The sequence below is a fragment of the Xyrauchen texanus genome, chromosome 9 (genome assembly GCF_025860055.1).
Source record: "Xyrauchen texanus isolate HMW12.3.18 chromosome 9, RBS_HiC_50CHRs, whole genome shotgun sequence".
Lineage (NCBI taxonomy): Eukaryota > Metazoa > Chordata > Actinopteri > Cypriniformes > Catostomidae > Xyrauchen > Xyrauchen texanus.
In genome coordinates, this window is record NC_068284.1 from 5,558,186 (window position 1) to 5,577,418 (window position 19,233).

A 19,233-nucleotide genomic window follows, 5' to 3' on the forward strand; every position below is an offset into this window, starting at 1 on the left:
CACCTGACTAAATAATCACCCAAAGACTGAAAAAGCCAATAAATTTTGAAAATGATATGGAACCCATAGAGTCAGCAGGAACAGAGGAATTATTAGAACACGCAAATCAAAATGACTGGTATAAATGGGCCAGATATACAGCTAAGCAAGCAAAAATGACAAACTGTGTAATGTGCTCACCCTCTCCATTGAAAAAAATTGGTAGTAGTCCCGAATCAGTATGATTATAAGCATTGTGATTAGTATTATGCCAAAAAATTGTGGTAAAACAGGGAGAACATTGTTCTGCCCAGCAGAATGTTTGGCATTCTTGGGTCATCCGAATATGATAAATATTATAAGATGATAGGGTGGGGAAATGAATGAAGAAAATTAGACGTACATGTGGATAATGAGAAAAAAAGAAAGCCCATTATCATATCCAATAAATCGACAACTGGAGTATGAATGTTTTAACAAAACTAAAGGAAAAACGAATGTAGGACAATTTAAGGGCAATTGCGCAGTAATATGGCATTTAGATGATGAAATGTTTTTTTTTTTACAAAATTTTACTGCGAACATAACTCCAGGATGTCTAGGTGTAGTTGTCGGTCATTGCCTTACAAGATGTGAAAATCAGACTCTAGTATCGCCTGTGATAAAAATCCATGAGGAACAAACGGAAACTATAGTGGACTATTTTTGGTTATGTGGGAGAGGTCAATTGAAACCCGCACTACCTAAAGGCTGGAAAGGACTGTGCGCTAGAGTAAGGCTAATACAAGAAGTAACTATGGTAGAATGGGACCCCTCTGAAATCCAAACTGCACCAAAATATTTAGTACACAACAAAGCAAGGGTGAAAAGAGCGTACACCCCAGATCATGATGTCTACTTGGATGCAATTGGCCAACCAAGAGGAATACCTCAAAAGTTTAAAGTTAGAGATGAGATTAAATCAGGCTTTGAGTCAGTGTTCATATGGGTAACACCCAACAAAAATTTAGAATGCATTAATTATATTTTCTATAACCAACAGAGATTTATAAACTATACTGACAAGGCACTGGCGGCATTAGGAGACCAATTAGCAGCCACTAATAAAATGGCATGGCAAAATCGTCAAGCACTGAATTGGTTATTAGCAGATAAGTGTTATGTTCAGAGCAGATTGCTGTACATACATAGCAAATAATACATCTCCAGAAGGAGCTTTTACCCAGGCAATGAAGAAACTGCATGACCTGCGAAAGGCAGTTAAATCTAATGCAGGTAGAGATCAGCTTTTTGGGACATGGTTTGATGATCTTTTTGGTTCATGGAAGATGGGGCTAATGAAAATAGGTAATAATAGTTATAGGACTGACCTTATTTGGATTATTGTTTTGTTGTATTATACCCATTCTGAGATCAATAATGACTAGAACCGTAGCTAGAACCGTGGCTAAACAAATGGTAACTGTTTCAATGCTACCACCGGGGACAGGGCTAGGAACTAGATACTGTACCATTGGGCCAGGATTGGATGAACTTGATGAGATTTACTGAGAAGCAATCCAGAAATAACACTGGAATTTAAGGGGAATTTTATTTTTGAACACTTTTCTCATGTTTTTGATAGTAAGGGAGATAGCATGACTATTGTATTTTCATTTTACATAACAGAATAGATAGCATCTCAAGAAAGGAGTTAGAGGGTGTTTTGTTTGTTATTTTTGACATATTCCCCTAATACTCTCAATGTAACCAATTACTTATAATGATTAATGAAGTATATCTTTATTACAATGTACCTAATCAAGTAGAAGTAGTGTTGCTGATGATTATGTTTAAGCAAAATATGGATGTGAAACAATTGCCAAGAGAAGACATGTGAGGAACATATGTGAAGAAAGGAGCGACGAGCACCTCAGTGCTTGGCTGCAAGAGCAAATAGACTCAACTGGTGGTTTAAAACCCGCTGTCTGCTCCAACACACCACCAGATAGCGCTCCAGGCTACCGGAATTGTCTGTGAGTTCCTCTGGCAACGAAGGATGCATATTACTATGTTACTTTTACTAGTGTTTTGTTAAGCATATATATATATATCTTCTACTTAATGGATAATCAATTGTACTCTACATCACGCAAGGCTTTACATTTGCATGCACATGCTTATTACAAATGAGTTGATTTTTGTCACCCACCCCCAGGAACAGTGATAGCTAGGGACTGGGATCTTTTACTCCTTCCTAGCCAAGTGTGGAGGGAGATGTTTGGTCCCAAGTTCTGCAGAGTGCAGCCCCATAAAGATGGCATTGGATAGTGGACTGAGTGGCCTACTTTGGCTGCATGATATAATGGGACAGGCTGGCTTGTGTGACTGTACTCTGGTTTAAGGGAAATAGAGTGTGAGACTTTTATAAGTCACAGAGGGGGGGATATATGGTATATAACCTTGAAAAACAGGTGTATTTCGTCAAAAACAAAATATGTATTTCTTCAAAAACAAAATGTGTTTCTGTTAATCAGTAGCATTCTGATGAGAGTCCTTGGTGTGTTTCCTTTGTGCTGGCTCGTATGAATGGTGTCTTGTTCTAATAAGCTGAATGTATGATATCTTTGCAGCTGGTGTTTTCTTTCAAAAGTCAAATGATAATGTGTATGAGCAAACAAGGCCACCTCATTGTAAAAAGTATGTGATGAGGACATGGCTGTTTGTCTATTACGCAAATGTTTTTAGGAGTTGATGTACTCTGTCCATGAACTGTAACACGAGGTCAAGATATGAGAGGCTACCAAAGATACATGTTTCTTTTTCTTTTTAATAGATAGGCGAGGGATCTCCCACCAATATTTAATTAACAAAGGACGTAGAACATATTGGTGGGAAAGAGACAAGGCAGTGACCTCGTGGGTCAGAGACAGTGGGTAACAAGATAACAAAAAGGTATATAACTGAGAACTTAGAAAAATGAGTCAGAACGGACAGCTGACTGGTCTCATGTTTGTTGGTGTTCAATAAACTACAACTTTGGCATCTGGAACTCAAGACTCAGTTTTCTTACAGCTTAGAGAGCTTCATCGTGATTTTCCACGACACTATTCTGGTCAAGACATTTGTCTTGTACATAGGAAATTCTGGTATCAAATTGTGCAGTGTTTATCTGGCAGTCACTGTGCTCTCTATCCTTTCCTGAGTACAGAAAGTCCTGACAATGCATTTTGAAACGGCAATGAATTCTACAGAGTCTCAGGGAAGGTGATTTCCATGCCACAGAGTGTGTAAACTCACTGTTTTGGGGACACAAAAGAATGCTTTTTGTGGGTTCTGTAGTGCAATTGATAGAGCGATAGACTTCTGTTTTGCAAAATATGGCTATTCAAAGGATCTGGATTCAGGTTGCAGCTTTTGTCATTTTGCTAAGCAAACTTGGACTAAAAACAGCAAGGACATCTGACCACCAAAACACTTTCCTCAAACAATCTGCTTCATGCTGTCAATAGCACGACCTATTAATTGATATTATGACCTCTATTCTGGATATTTTGCTCCTTACAGTCACCCTCCCAGAAAGTTTCAAAAAGATGTTGTGGCTTGGTTGGTTAAAGTGCCTGTCTAGTAAACAGAAGATCCTGGGTTCAAATCCCAGCAGTGCCTTTGCAGTGTGTTGTGCAACTAAGTATTGATGAAATGTGTGTTTTCCTAAAAGCTGATATAAAACGGTTACCCAAGAAAATGTGCTGCACTGATCAAGGGTGGAAGTCAATCCTGTTCACAAATCTTTTCTTGGAGGTTTTTTCTACTCTGATATGCTAACACTCTTTTCCAACAGGGTCCTGTGTCTTAGCTGGTCAAGGTACCTTTCTTGCAAACAGGAGATCCTGCTTTCAAATCTTAGCATTGCTTATCTGGCAGTGACTGTTCTCTCTGGGCCCTCCTGAGGAAAGGAAGTCCTGACAGCTACTTTTGAAAGTATGTTCAATTCTACAGAGACAAGGGAAGTAGATGTCTTTGCCAAAGGCTGTGCAATCTCGCAGTTTTAGAGACACATGGGTCAAAAAGGGTGGCTTCATGCTGTCGAACTCCTTCATGCTCGATACTATGACATCTATTCTGGATATTTTGCTCCTCACAGTCACCCTCCCAGAAAGTTTAGAGAAAGGTGCTGTAGCTTAGTTGGTTAAAGTGCCTGTCTAGTAAACAGGAGATCCTGGGTTCAAATCCCAGCAGTGCCTTTGCAGTGTGTTGTGCAACTGAGTATTGATGAGAAGTGTGTTTTTCTAAAAGCTGATAGAAAATGGTTACCCAAGAAAATGATCAAGGGTAGAAGTCAATTCTGTTCACAAATCTTTTCTTGGAGGTTTTTTCTACTCTGATATGCTAACACTCTTTTCCAACAGGGTCCTGTGGCTTAGCTGGTCAAGGTACCTTTCTTGCAAACAGGAGGTCCTGCTTTCAAATCTAAGCATTGCTTATCTGGCAGTGACTGTGCTCTATGGACCCTCCTAAGGACAGGAAGTCCTGACAGCTACTTTTGAAAATATGTTCAATTCTACAGATACAAGGGGAAGTAGATTTCCTTGCCAAAGGCTGTGCAATCTCGCAGTTTTAGAGACACATGGCTCAAAGAGGTGGGCTCTGTTCTGGTAGTGATATCCAGAAATCGTCCAATCACGGCACGCATCGCTACCAAGAATATTCGAAGAATTAACCAATCAGATGCTTGTCACTACCTGGTTGCGACAAAGAGTTGACCAATCACGGCCCATTCCGTTACTTGGAATTTTCGACAAATTGGCCAATGAGGTGCACGTCTCTACCTGGTTGCCAAGAGGAATGGACCAATCAGCAGAAGATCGATGCTGCAGTGGGTGTTATAATAAACATTTCATTATTACTACAAATCCTTTGTTTTTGACGACTTTGAAATGGAGGATAGTTTCTCTCTCTCGCTCTCTCTCTTTCTCTCTTTCTTTATATATATATTTACATTTACATTTATTCATTTGGCAGATGCTTTTATCCAAAGCGACTTACAAAAGAGGAAAACATAAGCGAATCATCTTAAGGAGACAGTGGTACAGAAAGTGCCATATTACAAAGTTTCACTATCATCAGAATAGTATACAAAACAGATTTAAGTGCAACAAGGAATGTAATTTTTTTTTTTTTAGTGACTGGTTAAGTGCCTTTGGAAAAGATGTGTTTTTAGCCGTTTTTTGAAGATAGAGAGTGAGTTAGCTTCCCGGATTGAGTTGGGAACGTCATTCCACCACCATGGTATGATGAAACTGAAATTCTGGGAAAGTTTCTTGTGCCTCTTTGTTTTGGTACGACAAGGCAACGTTCCTTAGCTGACCGCAGGCTTCTGGTGGGAATGTAGCTCTGCATAAATATTTTTATGTATGCTGGAGCAGACCCAGTGACTGTTTTGTATGCCAGCATCAGGGCCTTGAATTTAGTACGTGCATGAACCAGCAGCCAGTGGAGAGAGACAAAGAGTGGTGTAACATGTGCTCTCTTAGGTTCATTAAAGACCAGACGTGCTGCTGCATTCTGATCATTTGGAGAGGTCTAATAGCACATGCAATGAGGCCTGCAATGAGAGCGTTACAGTAGTCCAATTTAGTTATGACAAGTGACTAAGCGAGCAGTTGTGTGGCATGTACCGAGAGGAAGGGTCTTATCTTCCTGATATTGTAGAGTGAAAATCTACATGATCTTGCAGTCTTTGAAATGTGGTCTGTGAAATTTAGCTCATCATCAATGGTTACCCCTAGATTTCTGACCGTTTTGGAAGGTGAAACTGTAGTTGGACCCAGCTGCACAGTGACGTTGTGTTCAACAGCAGGGTTGGCTGGAAAGACAAGGAGTTCGGTCTTGGCTGGGTTGAGTTGAAGGTGGTGTTCCTTCATCCAGGCTGAGATGTCTGCCAGACAGGCAGTGATTCGAGTGGTCACTGTGGTGTCGTTGGGCTGGAAAGACAAGTAGAGTTGCGAGAAATAGTAGGAGGATGTGAGGAGATAGTTGCTCTCAACTTGTATTTCTTTTTGTTTCCCTTTTATTTTGTGTGACTAAGTTGGAGCATGTATGTGGAGGAGGTAGCACTCTTTTTTTGGACATTTTATTAAATGCAGGTTGAAATGCTAACACCTGTTTGTCTAATGTGTCTCCTTCTCACGTGAGTTATATCTGTTTTCCCTCCTTGAGACACCTCTAACATCCAACCTCCATTACACAGTGATGCCCAATTTAAAGAGGGTGGAGAGTAGGATCTGATGGTTGACTGTGTCAAAGGCAGTAGAAAGATCCAGCAGAATCAGAACGGATGATCTGGATTCAGCTTTCGCCTGTCTCAGCAACTCAGTGACAGACAGCAGGGCAGTCTCAGTGGAGTGTCCACTTTTGAAGCCTGACTGATTGTCATCCAGCATCTTGTTCTGTGAGAGATAGGCGGAGATTTGATTGAGTTGTGTGGGGCTAAGTGCAGGTTTTTTCAGCAGTGGGGTTACTCGAGCCTGCTTAAATGTAGTGGGAAAAGTGCCTGCAAGAAGCGATGTGTTAATTATGTGTGTAAGTGCCGGTAGGATGGACGGAGAGATGGCCTGGAGAAGGTGTGATGGAATGGGGTCAAGGGAACAGGTTGTGGGGTGGTTGGAGAGGAGGAGTTTAGAGACCTCAGTGTCAGTTAAAGGAGAGAACATAGAGAAAGAAGAGCTGCATACAGGAGCCAAGTGTTTGACAGGGTGTGGTGCAGTAAATGTATTGCTGATGGCTGTAACCTTATTAGTAAAAAATGTGGCGAAGATATCTGCTGTCAGTGATGTGTCAGGTGGTGGAGGGGGAGGGCAGAGAAGTGTGTTGAAAGTTCTAAACAAGCTACGAGTGTCTGTGGTGCTGTTGATCTTGGTCTGGTAATATGAAGTTTTTGCAGTTTTAACGTTATCTGAAAAAGTTGCAAGCAGAAGCTTATATTTACCTAGATCAGCTAGATCTTTAGATTTCCGCCATCTCCTCTCAGCTGCCCTGAGATCAGTCCGATGTTCACGAAGGACGTCTGGGTGGTGTAGTACGTGCTGGTCTAGAGGAGAGAGGACAGATGTTGTCTAGACAGGTTGTTAAAGTAGAGCTAAGCGTGTCTGTGGCAGTGTTTACATCAAGCATGGAAAATACATTTATTGTGGGAAGAGAGGCAGAGACATCAGTGGAAAGGCGAGAGGGTGAGAGGGAACGGAGGTTACGGCGAAAGGAAACCAAAGGTGGAGTCAGTTTTACAATGGATGGAATAATCATGTTGAATTGAACAAAGTAGTTATCAGAGACATGTAAAGGTGTATCAAGAATATTTGAAGTGGTACAGTTACGTGTAAAAATGAGGTCCAGCTGGTTGCCCGACCTGTGAGTTGCATATATATATATATATATATATATATATATATATATATATATATATATATATATATATTTAGACAGTATGCAAATGCATGTATATGTGTATTGTACTATACTGTAAGACCTGTAAACATACGCATATCCAACGCTAAGCATTAAAATGTACTTTAAACTTTCAGAACGGGTACCACACATAATAAAATATAAATATCTTCTTTGCCCAACCACATAAGCCCAGTTATTTTTTGTAATATTGAGGAGAAATGCTCTTATTTCAATGAATAGTATAATAATTGTTTTTGTTCGACAACCCTTTTATACAAAGCATAAAGCTTAACCCTATAAAGCCTAAATAATGAAATAATAGTCAGACAATACAAATTTAAAATTAGGTTTTATTAAGGGGGCCTTGTATAAACCTTGAATCTAATAAATAAATTGTTAAATTGTAAATTGTAAATAAATTGTTAAATTGTATATTGTATCGTTGTGGCAATGTACTATATCTTTGCTATATGTTGAGAAAGTGTTAATGACATTAACAAAGTGTTAATGACATTTTCTAAAGACAAAATCATTTATTCAACAAGACTGCAAATGTATTAAAACAAACAAATGTCATAATACTTAGAATTATGATTATCATATATTGATGATTTCGTCACATTAAAGTACATTAAAAAAAGCTAAATGAAAATTATCATCATTTATTTACCCTCATGCCTCATTACTTTCATTATTCTGCTGAACACTAACAAAGATCACAAAGATACACATCTGGGATGGCATAAGGGTGAATAAATGATAAGATTATTTTCATTTCTTGGGGAACTGTCTCAAATGCATCATTCAGTACTCTTCACGTGTATAAACTGACCACTTATCAAGAAGACTAAGAACAGTAGCACTCCGATGACTGAAAGATATAGTAATATGTAACAATTGTTTGAACTATTTGCTTAAAGTAAAAAAAAACTTAAAAGTGTTAAAGTTGGCAGTACGAGGCTGTGCCATATTGTGAATATAGTCACAGCTGAAGTCACACTTCCTGTCATACCTAACAATATGCAATATATTTCTAAATGTATCATGCCATACTGCTTAATTAATACACAGGACCTCATATACATTACCACAGTATATATTAATATTTTTTTTAATTGTTTTTATAGAAATGGAGCCTCAATTTAGGAGGAGAGCTGAGGAGAGTCCGAATATGTGTGACTCTTCTATGGCCCTAAAGGTGAAGGAGGAGATCAAAAAGAGACCTTGGTCTCGGGCTCTGTCTCCAGAAAAGGTCATGGATTCTGCAAGGAGAGCTGTACTGCGCCAAGGTGAAGACCCAGGCAATAAATTAAACGTTATAGGGCAGACTGGGACATCGCAGAAGGGAGGGCATATTTTGCCAACATACAGGTGTGCCAGAGGTTCAACTTCACTTGAATAATTTCACTTGCACCTGAACCGGTTCATTCCAGGAAAATGCATTGTTTTGTCCAACAGACAGCATTTAAAATAGTTAAATTATGGATTTAAATGAACATTGTATTCTGTCAATGTAATTTCAGGCACTCTGGCCAGCGATACATTTTTCCAGGCATACCTGTTTCATAGATTGGCAAGGTGGAATTTGGACAGAGCAGCTGCTGCAACCTTTGAGGGCTTGCACGATCCCCATTCTTATAGTGGCCACCTTCGTCATGGTGTTAACGTGCTGGCAGAGGATGTTCTTGGAAAGAAGATTGTGTCCTTTGTTACTCCACGTAAATATACTGGTACGTTCATTATATTTTATGTTAAAGTAAATTGCTAATTTGTCTAAAATATAACTGTGTCATGAATCAGTACAGTCTTCACAAAGACTTTAATGACAGAGAGTTCACAAACTGGATATAATTTGGTTTATTGCTGCCTAACACAAAGTATTTCTTTGTGTTTCAGGAGAACTGATTGGATTGGAGTATCTTTACCAGCAGACAGGGAGTGTAGCCCAGGTCTACAAGTCTGCAATTAAAGAATTAGAGACCACTGATGTCTCTGTTGCAGAGGATGAGGGTTATGTGGAGGATTTTATTATTTCCACCATGGTTGAAGAAGAGCATCCTGCGCCATATACTGTCACCTCTGCTTCCATTGGTCCCATGCTTACTCCACCTGCCACCACCTGTTCAACCAGCATGCACGCAATCTACACCATCAGCAGCCATTAACAGTGAGTTTTTGTAATGTTGGTGTTTTGCTTCTGATTATCACACAAGTTATAATTTATGTAATTAACACTCTTTGCAATGAATTTATGGAAAACTTGTTTCACATGCATTTAGCTTCTGTGAATCCAACATCAATGCACACAAACCTGTCCAATGAGCCATCTTCCTCTGCTGGACAATCTTCTTTTCCTGATGTAAGCATCTAACTACTTTATAATTTTCACATATTGTGTTACCAAAGGTAACCCATTTATAATGTTTTAGTTTTCCTTTATTCCGTTTATAAATGTAATCTTGTAAAGGTTTCGGTTGGCCCTTACAACATCGAAGGCTTCAGATCAGTCCAGAATTTGGCAGAGTTTTTAGTTAGCCTCAGGAAGCACAGTATTGCCTTGAAAAGGGAAGAATCTGCACTCATTATTGCTTTATGGCAGGCACTTGGGGATTATGACAAAGAGCGGACCGTGTATTCTCCAAGCCACAAATCCTCCCTTTCCAAAGGACGGTTTAGGGCCACCAAAAAATGTGTGACACTAGGGGCCGAGACCACTAGAAGGTACCATTTTTTTCACCTGTATTATTAATCACACAGCTACCCCTTCCAGGCAGTTTGCCTAAACTGCATGATTATATTGTTACCACTTTTAATTATCTCTCCAATGTACACCTTTTCAGATGTTTTGTTGGCGCACACAGTCCTGCACAGTGGCCTGACTGCAACAGAATTGTTAAAGCGGTATTCCTAAAGCTCTGTGCCCTTTATCCCAACCCTGTGTGTCAAGAAGGTTTTAAAATCTCAAGATTTACTATGATTGCCCGTGTATACAAGCATATCAGAGAGTGCATTCTGAGCAACGCTGAAGTGATGCAGCAGACAACCCTCCAACTCCCTGAGGTTAATACAGCCACACTAACACAGTGGTGAGTGATTTGATTTCTGTACTTAATTTGACTGAGAAATAGCAAATTCCCTTTATTAGTTATGCAACCTATGCATATGAATTTCTGTTCAATACGTTTCACATTATTTATTAATTATGCATGTTAATTTCTATAAATTCTAGGTACAGCAGATGTGCCAAATCTCAGGAGAGGTATATTTTGACTCAATGACAGCACCAGACAGGCTTCCATCAGCCCTCCAAAAAGAAGTGAGACTGCAGAGTGGTTGTGATGATGATCCTCACATTTTAAGCTTGCCACCAAATACAGCTGGTATGGCCAAAACAAGATCTGGGCCACAAATACCACGAAATGTACTGCAACAAGCACCAGCACCTGCACCTCCTCAACCAGGGCTGCCATATCCACCTACACCTCCTCAACCAGGGCTGCCATATCCACCTACACCTCCTCGGCCAGGGCTGCCATATCCACCTACACCTCCTCAGCCAGGGCCATTGTCTAGGGCTCTCCCAGTTATACTTCCAGCCACTGCTGCATCCCAGCCAATGATGCTATTTGTAGCGTTACCTGCACAAAGTATGGAAACATCACCGGCAACGCCACAGCCTTCTGTGCTATACACCACTCAGTACTATAGGAGGAAAAATCAGGAAAGGCAGCAGAAGGAATAACTAAAAAGGAAATTTGTGCGTAAGACTGAAGTCATCCTTTGCAAGAAGTTCAACAATGAAAGGAAACCACCATCGCATCTCCAGTATTTTGGAAACTGGCACTGTGAGGAGACCGCTACAGAACCATTTGCAGAGTGGAGGGCAGCTCTGCAGACACGGGGCTATGGCAAGAAGAGAGCACACACTGAAGATTAGAAGGGGAAACACTTGACTAAACTGCATCAAAGTTCTTTTGATTGATTATTTTTCTTGCATAATATTGCTATATTTATACAGTATATATTGTTGTTATTCTACACATTTTCCCTCACATTTCTGTTAAGATTATGTGTATTTGCACTTTATTTAAAGTTGTATATTTTTATATTATTCTTCTAATTATTATTATTCATACATTATTCATTAAGCAAGCATTGTAATGGTGGTGACTACTCATATTTGCACAATTTGTATTATTATTATTTTATATAGTATTTGTAATTTGGTTGATTATCTAAATAATACCTAATTATGCAAAAAGTATATTATTTTTGCTTTATGTTTACAAATTGCATTGCTGTAAATAGATAACCTGTAAAATTATTGTTTTTGACTCCTAGCAAAAACTGTAAATTATTATTATTGCTAATACTTTACACATTTGTCCTCACTTTATTGTTATTATTTATTGTAATAATAAGAGTTGTATATTTTAATATTATTATTCTTATTTTAAATCTTCTACTACACATTTAAATTCAAATAAACAGGTTTGTTTGTATTTGTGCCCTTTTATTTACAATACACTTACAGCTGAATAGCAAGTATTTTAATGGTGGCGATTACTAATTTGCACAGTTTTATATTATTATTTATATAATGTAACATTTATTTCATGCTGTTGATTATATAATTAATACCCTCAGCATCCTGGCACTGACAGAGACATGGATACGTCCTGAGGATACAGCAACACCTGCTGCTCTCTCCAACAACTTCTCCTTCTCCCACACCCCTCGACATACTGGTAGGGGTGGGGGAACAGGTTTGCTCATTCATAATAACTGGACTTTTTCACCACAGGCTTCACTATGTAACAATACATCTTTTGAATTCCATGCCATTACTACAATGCAACCCACAAAATTACATGTTGTTGTCATCTATCGCCCCCAGGTCAGCTGACAAGCTTTCTTGAGGAATTGGATGTCCTGCTGTCCTCCTTGCCAGAGGATGGCAGGCCACTTGTGGTTCTTGGTGATTTCAACATACACCAAGACAAACCCCAGGCCATTGAACTGAATACTCTTCTGGCCTCATTTGACTTGGAAAGACTACACACCACAGCAACTCACAGGTCGGGCAACCAGCTGGACCTCATTTTTACACGTAACTGTACCACCTCTAATATTCTTGTTACACCTTTACATGTCTCTGATCACTACTTTGTTCAATTCAACATGATTCTCCCATCCATTGTAAAACCGACCCCACCTTTGGTTTCCTTTCGCCATAACCTCCGTTCCCTCTCACCCTCTCGCCTTTCCACTGATGTCTCTGCCTCTCTTCCCACAATAAATGTATTTTCCATGCTTGATGTGAACACTGCCACAGACACACTTAGCTCTACTTTAACAACCTGTCTAGACAACATCTGTCCTCTCTCCTCTAGACCAGCACGTACTACACCACCCAGCCCCTGGCTGTCTGACGTCCTTGTGAACATCGGACTGATCTCAGGGCAGCTGAGAGGACATGGCGGAAATCTAAAGATCCAGCTGATCTAGGTAAATATCAGCTTCTGCTTGCAACTTTTTCAAATAACGTTAAAACTGCAAAAACTTCATATTACCAGACCAAGATCAACAGCACCACAGACACTCGTAGCTTGTTTAGAACATTTAACACACTTCTCTGCCCTCCCCCTCCACCACCTGACACATCACTGACAGCAGATATATTCGCCACATTTTTTACTGATAAGGTTACAGCCATCAGCAATACATTCACAGCACCACACCCTGTCAAACACCTGGCTCCTGTATGCAACCCTTCTTTCCCTATGTTCTCTCCTTTAACTGACACTGATGTCTCTAAACTCCTCCTCTCCAACCACCCCACAACCTGTTCCCTTGACCCCATTCCATCACACCTTCTCCAGGCCATCTCTCCGTCCATCCTACCGGCACTTACACACATAATTAACACATCCCTTCTTGCAGGCACTTTTCCCACTACGTTTAAGCAGGCTCGAGTAACCCCACTGCTGAAAAAACCTGCACTTAACCCCACACAGATAGAACACTACAGACCAGTCTCTCTCATCCCATTCATGGCAAAAACACTTGAAAGGGCAGTTTTCAATAAGATCTCCGCCTATCTCTCACAGAACAAGCTGCTGGATGACAATCAGTCAGGCTTCAAAAGTGGACACTCCACTGAGACTGCCCTGCTGTCTGTCATCGAGTCGCTGAGACAGGTGAAAGCTGAATCCAGATCATCCGTTCTGATTCTGCTGGACCTTTCTGCTGCCTTTGACACAGTCAACCATTAGATCCTTCTCTCCACCCTCTCTAAACTGGGTATCACTGGAACTGTGCTTGACTGGTTCAACTCTTATCTCTCAGAAAGGTCCTTTGAGGTAGCATGGAGAGGGGAAGTATCCAAGCCACACCAGTTACTTACTGGGGTACCTCAGGGATCAGTGCTTGGGCCACTTCTCTTCTCCATATACACAATATCACTGGGACCCATCATCCAGTCATATGGTTTCTCTTACCACTGCTACGCTGATGACACGCAACTCTACTTGTCTTTCCAGCCCAACGACACCACAGTGACCGCTCGAATCGCTGCCTGTCTGGCAGACATCTCAGCCTGGATGAAGGAACACCACCTTCAACTCAACCCAGCCAAGACCGAACTCCTTGTCTTTCCAACCAACCCGGCTGTTGAGCACAACATCACCGTGCAGCTGTAAATAAATGTAAATAAAAATATTTACATTTCTTGTTGCACTTAAATCTGTTTTGTATACTATTCTGATGATAGTGAAACTTTGTAATATGGCACTTTTTGTACCACTGTCTCCCTAAGATGATTCGCTGATGTTCTTCCTCTTTTGTAAGTCGCTTTGGATAAAAGCGTCTGCCAAATGAATAAATGTAAATGTAATACCTAATTATATATTAGGATTTTATGCATTTGCTGTAAATATATATACAACCTATAAAAAAGTAATTTTATTTTTGTCTCTTACTGTGTTTAATATTATTAAGATATATTTGCACTATAGCTACATTTATTAGTATATTATTATTATATACCTTTGCACTCACACTATTGTTAAAAAGATTACTTACATTTGCAATATGCTTAGTTTTTATCCAATAATAATAATATTTAAGAAATAATTTTTAATAAACTTTTAAAATAAAATCAAGAATCACGTTTGCTCTAAGACATATTAAAACATAAAATCACATATTACAGTACAGATTAAAAATAGCATTTTCCTGTATTATTGATATATCAAATGACACCATTGATATCATACATCAATTGAGTAGTACTGATAAAAAACAACATTTTCCAATATTTATGACACAACATACACCTGTGAATTGGGAGGATTCATTTCAGGCATGTACTTTGAAGAAAAAATTTGCCACCATTCTGTAATTTACTCAACTTTATGTTATTCCAAACCCCTATCCTGTTACTTTTTCATGGAACATAAAAATAGATATATTAAGGAGCTCTATGCCATAGAATTGTCATGTTCGTTTTTCAGGAGACGAAGTCAAGTTTTCAAGGTAAAAATGATATTTATTAACAAGAAAGAATAAGTACAAAAATTATTCTGCCAGCTGGGGATCTACTCTGCTTCACCCGTAAGCTCCGCTCAAAAAGACCCCGTTTCTCCTGTGTTCCCTTCTTTTCTACATTTCTGACCCAGGATGTGTTCCTTTGTTCTTGTTTTTTTACTCTTTTGATTGGCTTATTTTTGCCACATGGGCATCTCCAATATTTTAACAGATAAGTTTCACTCATCCCATTGGTTTGTTTTTGCTGCAGTGGGATTACTGGTTTTGCCTTCTATTGGTTTGTCCTTATCAGTTCCCTGCCTAAAGAATTTCCAATGTAGTACTGTTTCAAGGTTCCCCTGCCTAAAGAATTTCCAATGTATAAACTGTCTCTAGGTTCCCCTCATCTCCTGTGTCAGAAATGCAGCTGCAGTTTCCTTTTAGCATTTTTGGTTTTACATATATTTTCTAGATAGTTACACACATCATTCATCATTTGTTAACAGGCATACTTTGTTTAAGATTTGTCACACACATATATACTGATTAAGATTGCAACACACAACAGAATATAAGTTTATAGTGAGCTGCAGCTGTCAAGATTCAAAAAGAACAAATTATATTTTACAAATATTTTTTATTTTGTTCTATTTAGACTTTGATTTCAGAGGTCAATATGAACTGTTTTTAAGAAAAGGTTGCGTTAAGATTCCACTGAATAGAAAAAAAACACCATGAGGGTGAACAACTTGAGGGTGAGTAAATAATTTATGTATGTTTTTTTCTTTTTCTTTTGCTTGCAACATTTATGTAATTTTACAGTCACAATGATGAAAAGAAAAGACCCATCTTTTTTTTGAGACATCACAAAAAGTAAGGTCAGCTATCTGAATCAGGGAACTTGCTCGGAATGTTGTCCGTTTTATGCCTCCTACATACTACATGACTTTCAAAGACGTTTTCTGTTCACGTGATCATAAATGAAATGACACGTCAAACATCATATTCTCTCTATATCTTGATTTTACCACTACTGTGCTTTTTTTCTACACTGTTTAAAGGGTTTGCAAGGCCCTTAAGTGCTTGAAATTCACTTTTCGAAATTTAAGAACCGGAATACCTGGAAAATTGCCTTGTTTTGATGAAAAGTGCTTGAAATTAAAACTGACGTTTCCTCTGTGTAATGTTTATCAAAGATGAGGCGCTTTCATTGAATAATGTGTCATAATATCCTTTCTGTTCTTTACAGTCAGATAAAAAAGTAAAAAGAAATATTAATTTTAATCTCATGCAGCATGGATGCACTAAAGAAACCGAGAGATTCTCGTTGATGTTCGCTGAACTGGAACACTGTGAAATACATTTTGAAACTCTTAAAGTGACAGAACCTTCTTAGTGTTTCTTATACAAATTAATGTAAAAAAAAACACATTATTGTAAATTGTACACATTATTTCAAACAGTGATAGCTCATATCATTATTATATATACCATTGCATGATATAATATTAATTCATATAATGTAGAATGTTTTTATTTTTACAAAGCAAAAATGTGATTATAATAATGATGACAAACAAATTATTAAAAAATAAAATATTCACTTTCACATACTTTTTCCAGGACAGGTTCTGTTCAGTTCTATTGCTTGTTCTGCACCTGATCATCCTGAATGTACGCCACTATTTTTGAAAGCTTATTTGTGATCTTTTCTTACCGAGAAATTTATACAACCAATTCTTATTATTCAAACTTTGAGCATTTACAGTGTATATTTAAAATCTTTATTTTGATGAGAAATTATATTGTGTATTTTACTCAAAGTTTTTTTCTGAAAATAAATAGAATTCTGTAATATTTTGTAATATAAGTGTTATTGTATTGAATCAAGATTATATTGAATCATGAACCTCATTTTGTATATCGAACAGAATCATGAGATAATCATATTGTCCCATCTCTACAGCCTATTGATCATTTAAACGTTAACCTACCAACATTTGAGGCTAAGTGGAAAGCGTACTCGCTGATTCTTGATCTTCCTCTGCAATCTCTGGTTGAAGTCAGATGTTGTAACATCTTGGAATTTGTTATTGTATGTCAGATTTGTTGCAAATTTGGCATTTTACTTGATTAGTAGTTTATTCCAAATTAAAATAGCATCATAATATATAGGTCTGGAAAGCAGCTGTCTGATATGCTGAAGGGCTTGTGCTATTGCTTCATACAAATAAACTAACAGAGCGGATTTACTGATGGCTCATTGACTACAAAAGAGTCGGGTTGATCAGTCTAGAAATTATGATTTATCTGCAGTCATTTTACATTTGGCAGACGCTTTTATCCAAAGCAACTTACAGTGCAATTATTACAGGGACAATCCCCCTGGAGCAACCTGGAGTTAAGTGCCTTGCTCAAGGACACAATGGTGGTGGCTGTGAGGTTCAAACCAGTGACTTTCTGATTAACAGTCCTGTGCTTCAGCCACTACACCACAATTTTATTATCCTTTTGTGAATTGAATTATTGCTGTTAAGACTTCTGGAACGAGTAGTCGTTCAGTGGTTGAGGGAAGAGTTGATATCCCAGGGCAAATTAACTCCAGATTCCAAGCTTTGGAGACAATTTTCGATTCCCAGTGCCAGCCCTACTGAGGGACAGTGAGCTTACCTCACTCCAAGACACCCTAGTTCCCCTTCTGTCACTCACTCGACATTGTGTCGATGTAGTGACACTAGGGGTCGCTCTTGATCACGTCAGCTCTTTGAGAAAAGGCCAATGAGAATTGGCGAGTGGAATTTGCATGCCACTCCCCCGGACATATGGGTATAAAAGGAGAAGAAATGCCCACTCCATTCAGATTTTTTTCATCAGAGCCGAGCAGTTGTACTATCAGTGAGCTGAATACTACTGCTGTTCCATTCACCTCTACAAAAGCATATGCTGTTGGATATACAGTGCATTCCAGTGGCTTTCACTCCTTCTGCATACCTAGTGCAGATTATGCCCCTTGGCGCTTCGACATGTGTCTTTATTAAGATGCCTTTCCGTCTTTGTGTGATTCCTGGATGCGGTCGTTATCTCTCCGCCTCTGACGGCCACAAGCACTGCCTCACGTGTCTGGGCAGCGATCACACTGTATGTGGATGGTTCATGATCTCATTACGAGAATATGACCATGGCAATGTTGCGGTCGCGGCTTTCCATCTTCCTCAGGAAAGCCACTCCAGCTGCCCCCTGCGCTGCACCTTATACCTATGGGTAGGAGGCTGGCCCGGCTGGCGCTGGAGGCAATTTAGGGAGTTAAATGGGTGCTGTCTCGCCGGGTAAATCCACGCAGACCTCCTGTTCCCCAACACGCTCTTTTGTCCCATTGAGTTCCGAGATGAGACCATCTTGCCTCATGGCCAGCTTAACATCTCTTGGGGCTCGCGAGCAGTATGAGTTTTTGATCGCTGTATCAGAGAGCATACTGGCAATGTCGGACACCGAGGACTCGACTGGGCTGCCACCTTCTGGTCTGAGGCCACAGCAGAGCTGACCGCTATGCTTGCCCTGGCCGCCGCGAGCATCGGGTTGGACTGGAAACCTCCGTCCTCCCCTGAGCCCTCGTGGCTAGATGATTGGTTCCTGGGTTCAGGGCACCGCCCATGGCCATGTGCTGCATGAACTGCGCTCGGCGACCGACCTCGCCCTCCGGGCAACGAAGGTCACAGAGTGAGCACTCGGGCCAGCGATGTCCACCTTGGTGGTCCAGGAGTGCCACCTCTGGCTGAATCTGGTTGAAATTAGGGACGCCGATAAAGTTCGCTTTCTCAACGTGCCCATCTCCCAGATCGGCCAATTCGGCAACACCGTTGAAGACTTTGCCCAGCAGTTCTCAGTGGTGAGGAAGCAGATGGAGGCTATACAGCATATCTCTGTGAGATATTAATTTCAGTCTTTGAGCCACTAAATTATTCTTCACCAGTGATGAAATTATCAAACTTATGAAACTGATGTTTCTCCTACACGTCATTCAGTTCTTGACTTTCCTCTTTACTTCTAAAATGAACAAAGTAATTTAGAACAAATGTGGAATTTTTTTTATTAAATTAACCACATTTTAATGGTAGTAAGAAAACCAAATATCTTCTTTATGTAATCTCTGATATGCTGAAGGTTTTGATATTTTCATGTAGATTCTGGTAATATTTGTTTAGCTATTTATTTACTGCTTCTATGATATTCAACTACAGCTGCCAGATCTAGTGAACTGTGTTAAGCTTTGTTACCTCAATGTTCATCAACAGTCATTGTTTC

General features: G+C 39.4%; 1 non-coding gene across 1 annotated transcript; it reads left to right on the plus strand.

The window, feature by feature from the left end:
• The first annotated feature begins 4,128 nt into the window (after nucleotides 1–4,128).
• trnat-agu (transfer RNA threonine (anticodon AGU)) lies at nucleotides 4,129–4,202 on the plus strand. The gene has a single exon. It is a non-coding gene; the product is annotated as a tRNA-Thr (tRNA).
• The last annotated feature ends 15,031 nt before the right edge of the window (nucleotides 4,203–19,233 follow it).